This window comes from Bombus vancouverensis, chromosome 16 (assembly GCF_051014615.1).
Source record: "Bombus vancouverensis nearcticus chromosome 16, iyBomVanc1_principal, whole genome shotgun sequence".
Classification (NCBI taxonomy): domain Eukaryota; kingdom Metazoa; phylum Arthropoda; class Insecta; order Hymenoptera; family Apidae; genus Bombus; species Bombus vancouverensis.
The window spans coordinates 3,004,933-3,010,608 of record NC_134926.1 but is presented as its reverse complement, the minus strand read 5'-3'; the positions used below and the strand labels follow the sequence as shown (position 1 = coordinate 3,010,608).

Below are 5,676 nucleotides of genomic sequence, written 5' to 3'. Positions count from 1 at the left end.
CAAACATGTCAAAAAAACGAGGCAGTTTGACTCAAATCGACTCTCTGCTTGCGAACAGCGACTATAGGCGCTCGACTGGAGTCGCTCTTCATTTGTTATCATCAACTTCCCAATAATGCACATTCAATCGTTTTCTTTCGACGCACTGGCAGCATACGTTTCTTGTTTAGAGTTTTTTTCACAAAAATCGAATGTAATATCCATAAATTGTCCATTATGGACAAATTGACGAATATGGTCTGCGATGATGGAACTGTCATCAGATTCTGAACATTCTGAAATTTTTGAACAAATTGGATACAAAGGTAAAAATAAAAATACATGTCACAAAGAACTCCTACTGTCAAGTAGCTCGGAATCTAGTTCCGAAAACATGGAGGAATTACCAGAAATTAATCCACTGGAATTTCTTTGGAGCGCACAATAATTTGATTCCAACAGTTTTTAATTTTGATGAAAATCTACCAGAAATTAAAGCAAATATTGACGATAAATCGTCAACCTTTCTCCAATCTTTCAACTTTTCTCTTCCGAAAATATGCTCAAACATATTATGTGAGAAAGTGACAAGTATTATACCACGAAAATTTCACACAGTAATTGCTCACGATTAATTGCATGGAAAAATACAACAGTAAACGAAATGTATCGATTTTTTGCTCTATCGATGTTAATGTGAAGAGTAAAGAAATTGTCAATAGAGAGATATTGGTCAACCGACGAATTAACACGAGCAGAAAGTTTTCCAAGAATCATGAAAAAAAGGAACAGATATATATCTCGTTTACAAATGCTGTACTTTTGCGATAGCAATGAGACAACAAATTGAGATGCGCTAAGAAAGATACAGAGCACCATCGATAGACTGCGAAATTCCTTTTCACGAGCATCTTATCCGTATCAGCATTTATGCATCGACGAAAATTTGCTGCTTTCCAAAGGACGACGTTTTTGCAAGCAGTTTATTCCTTCAAAGCGAAGTAGGTTTGGGATTAAGTCGTTTGTTATCTGCAACTATCGTACCGGATATATTGAAGATTTTATCGTCTAGTGTAGAGCACGTACGGATATAACTAACAATAATCATTTAGCAGAAATTGGCAAATCAGGGAATATTGTCATGACGCTGATGGAACCGTATCTGAATAAAAGTCATGTTTTGGTCACCGATAGCTGGTACTCAAGCCCGGCTTTATTTTCCCTTTTATGTCAAGACAAATGCATTTGGAACGTAGAATGCCTAGTATATCTGAAAAATTATGCAAAGGCGAAGTTGCGTTTCAGTCTACGGGTAAACTGTTAGCACTAAGATGGATGAACAAAGGAGAAGTGCTAATGTTATCAAGCTATTATCATTCTGCTGAGTATGTAGAAACGAAGAAAAGTGATGTTAAAACGGAAATACCAATACTGAAACCAAGTGCAATAGTAGATTATAATTGCATCATGGGAGCAGTCAATGAAACTGACGTGATTCTAAATTCCATTAATACTGTTGGAAGAACTCTGAAATTGTACAAGAAATTCTTTGCCCACATGCTTGATCTTCCGATTTACCATATTTACATACTCTACAAAATTATGTCCAAAAGAAATATAACATTTGCGAAGTTTCATTTATGCCTCATTCGAGAAATTCTACTAAAATATCCAAATGAAAATACATGTAGCAATAAGTCTGGAAGCCAAACTGCATCCAAAGATAATTTCTTACGACTGGTTTCAAGATACTTTCCATCAAAATACATCAATCCAATAGGAACGCGGCAAAACGGTTGGCGGAAATGTGTGATTTGCAGGAAAAACAAAATGCGAGCCGAAACAGGATTCCAATGTAAAGCCTGTAACGTTGAATGATGCATCGAACTACTGCTTTAAATTATATCATACGAAAAAACATTATTAAAGATTAAAGAAATTGAACTAATGCTACGCAGATGACATGTAGTCATCAAATTCAGGAGGTACCCAACATCTTATTAGATTATTCCTTATTTATATTTTTTAAAAAGTAGGTACATAATTTAAACAAAGTACGTTCCTTAACTTTTGTCAAGAAGTGTCAAGAAGTATTTCGTTCACCCGATTGAATATTAATTGTAGATCTTACACGGATATAATAAAAAAAACATATTGTATTTTCATGTATGAACTGTTATCTCCTTATATTATTTTTAATTTCATCCAACGTATTTCAGGAGATAAAAGGTATACAGTAACTTACAAGTGATCATAATGTTTCTTAACTTTAATCGGATATGACTTGTTTGATATTTGTTATGCACTTTCCGTGCGACATTGGCACGCCTTCTCTTGATAAGGATGAAGTCTTTCTGAAAAGGTCGCAACAATCCTGCAAGTCAGAAATTACAGAAAATCCTACAGATAAGAGTATTTCTAAATTATCATTGAGAAATGTTGAGATTTTATCTCAGAATAGAGAGAGGAAATGCGTGGATGAATGCATTATAGGATTTCCTTATCAGAAATATTGGAAATTAGGATTTCCAGTTATTTCTATATGATAATTTATTGATAGATGGATTTATTACAGTGGTTTAAACAGAAAACAATGATTATTTAACGTGAACTTAATGCCGGAAGGCCTATTGAAGTTTTCCGACCTTTTTGGCTTCTCGGCACTTGTGCATTATCGTCGGGATTGTGCGTATGTCGTCGATCTTTCCGCGGTACTACAATAGAGAGAATCGTTGTGCCACGACCGATGAACGCGTCGCGTTTGTCATACGCTCAAGAAAACCACCCACTCAGAAACAGTAATAGGATAGGCTTGACATCCTGCATATCACAGCCATCGAAACAATAACTAAATAGTAACGGAATAGGCGCCTCTGAGATACACCAGACGACAACCCTTCCAGAGGGACTAAAACCTCAGTATAAAAACCCTACAAAATAAGCGTTCGTCCCAGTCTATTAAAACATTTTGACCAAATCTCTTGTAACACTTTGAATCATTCTGTTGTAACACTTTGGGCCGTCACTTTGTTGGATTTTCATAATAAATTCTATTATCATATATAAACTTCAATTTTTTCACCTTATTCGTGAAACGTTCGAACTGCGACGCGAGGAGACCACCGGCGATCTATCGGTTTAGTGATTTCTTGTGTCTTCGACGTGACACGTTCGTCGCTACTTGTAGCTTTCGCAGGACTAAGAAAAACTAAACACTAGAGAAGATGTAGAGTGTTAGTAGGAGTGAGATTCACTTCAGCAAGAAATACCGAGTTGTAACATATCATAGATATCCGATGCTAAAGAAACTAAATTCGCTACAGACCATACTGTTTATTACTTCTCAAATATTTTTCAAGATTGTAACTCAGAATAAGCCACTCTTTACAGCCTTATTGCAAGTTTTATTATCGATTTTGTTGTCAATCTATACGCTGTCTACCGTGCATCTGTCCAAGTAACAAGGACTAATATTCACTAATTGCAAAACAAAGAAGTCTAAAAATTATTTAAGTGGTCAATTATATTTTGCGGTAATGATTTTGTTTAACGATTTCACATATTGTTCATACAAAACATGAAATTAAAAGTATAAAAAGTATAGGTAAAATTAAAGACATTAAAGATGACTAAAGATAAATAACACGATTTGAACGTGAAATTAAAAATTCATAATGCGTTTTAATATCTTTTTACAGTGTGGTACCGTTCGATTATAACTTTATTTAGTCATAATTGATAGTGTAACTTTTTAATTAATTTTAACACCACCGAATTGGTGTCTTTTATTATATACTGTACTTTATAAAATCAGAAAAGTGCCGCAATTAATTGGGAACAAATCCAAGTAAACAATAGCTGATAATATAAAATAACTAATAAAAAACAAGAAAAGAAAACACGTTGCTAAAATCAAAAAGAGAGATGTTCCCGTTCGATCGCGAAGCGATGTTCTTCATAGACAGGCGAAATCACCGTTCCGTTGGCTAAGTGTTAATTAATAACAAATTTATATTAAGCAATATTCAGATCCAATAAAGTCGCAGTGATATAGTATTCAGTTATCACCAATCACAAAATAATGTTAATAATAAATTAAAAAGCCGTCTGTTATATGCTTATATATATGCATTATCGAGCCAATCCTAGCGGTACTGCAAAGCTAGGTCGACTCACGACAGAGGTGAAGCAAGCTCCTATCCCTCCGTCAGATTCCAAAAATCAGTTTAATATTCTGACTTCCCAATGGGAAGTGTATCAGATATTAAGCTGATAAGAACAGATACTACACTTTGATCTTAGCCATAAGGCCGAGAAGCGATAAAAATTTCAACTTTGTCTACGAATATAACATCTCTATCTCCTAAATTTCCCAGCGAGAATCGGCATCTTGAAAAAACCACCTAGCGGTGGTATCTTCAAATACTCTAGCCTGATCTCGCTATACTGACATTTAGCGACTTTCGGCGTACGGTCTATTCCGTCCGCGAAGCGTGATTTTCCGTCTTCTTATATACCATGAACAACATCGATCTTTTTGTGATGGCAAAATTACAAGAGTATCCCGAAGCTCAAGTTTGTAGATGATAAAATTCATTTTAATATTCGTTTGAATCTCATCCTATATTTTGCTCGCAGACTTTGGTAACAAAGCGTGCCTTTGTTCCTTCTTTCTCTTTTGTGTCTAATTTCGTAAAATATTAGCTCTCTAATGAAATTAACTATAGATAAGTCATTTAAGTCTCAGTCGTAGAACCGCGTCTCAGAAACTGCGAATCTGTCATCGTAGTGTAGTATCGTAAATATAATAATATTAGTTTATTAATAATAAATGGATTAGACAGAAAACAATGGTTACTTAACATGAAATAATCGTGACGACGTATTATAATTAATTTACAACTCTCTTCAACACAGATTCAACTCTCTCTCAACAACGCTAACAACACTATCTCGACGACGCAATCCGCACTCTCTGACTTCTCAACTCATACTGCCGTTAATTCGTTTATGTCTCTTAGTAACCCTTTGTCTTTTGTCTTATATCCTTTGTTTAAGCCCCGTCATGCACACGCTCAGTAACCGCTCGTTTACAATTCGCACGGCACCCCCCTAAGACCTTCGTCCGCGATACTATAGCAGAAATAGTCTAATCTTTTTTATATCAAATGTTGTCTGTGTCTTACATTTTCCATGTCCTGCACAAAGTTGTACAATTTATCATAAAATTTTCAAACGTGATTGCAGATTAAGATATAATACAGTACATAAAATTTTATCTGTTCCCGTAGGCAATTTGAACCCCGTAGTACTTTTCTTGATAACTGTACATCTTTCTTCTATATCGAAACAAATAAAGATAATAAAACTATAATACTTGATAAAGTGCAGCGTGAAATCTTTAAAAAAGTTAAAAATATATTCTGTATAAAAATAAAATATTTACACAAAATATTAGTACATTCGATTGAAATTGTTTGACTGTTAGTCACTTAATTAACTACAATATACATTAGGAATTATGCGAGTCCAAGAATATCACAAATGGAAAGACACATTATAGCATTTTACTTGGATTGCATTAGGTTAATTAACGTCCAATAAATGTTTCCAATTCTGACTATCCTTGGATCTGCAGAACACACAAGTGTAATTATAAATTTTGAGTAGTTAAAAAAAGTAGTAAGTAAATAATTT

The 5,676-nt window shown here is 34.4% G+C and overlaps 1 non-coding gene across 1 annotated transcript; it reads right to left on the bottom strand.

The window, feature by feature from the left end:
* Positions 1-4,108: 4,108 nt before the first annotated feature.
* LOC117161802 (U2 spliceosomal RNA) lies at positions 4,109-4,301 on the bottom strand. Its single transcript, XR_004465084.1, has one exon. It is a non-coding gene; the product is annotated as a U2 spliceosomal RNA (small nuclear RNA).
* Positions 4,302-5,676: the final 1,375 nt, after the last annotated feature.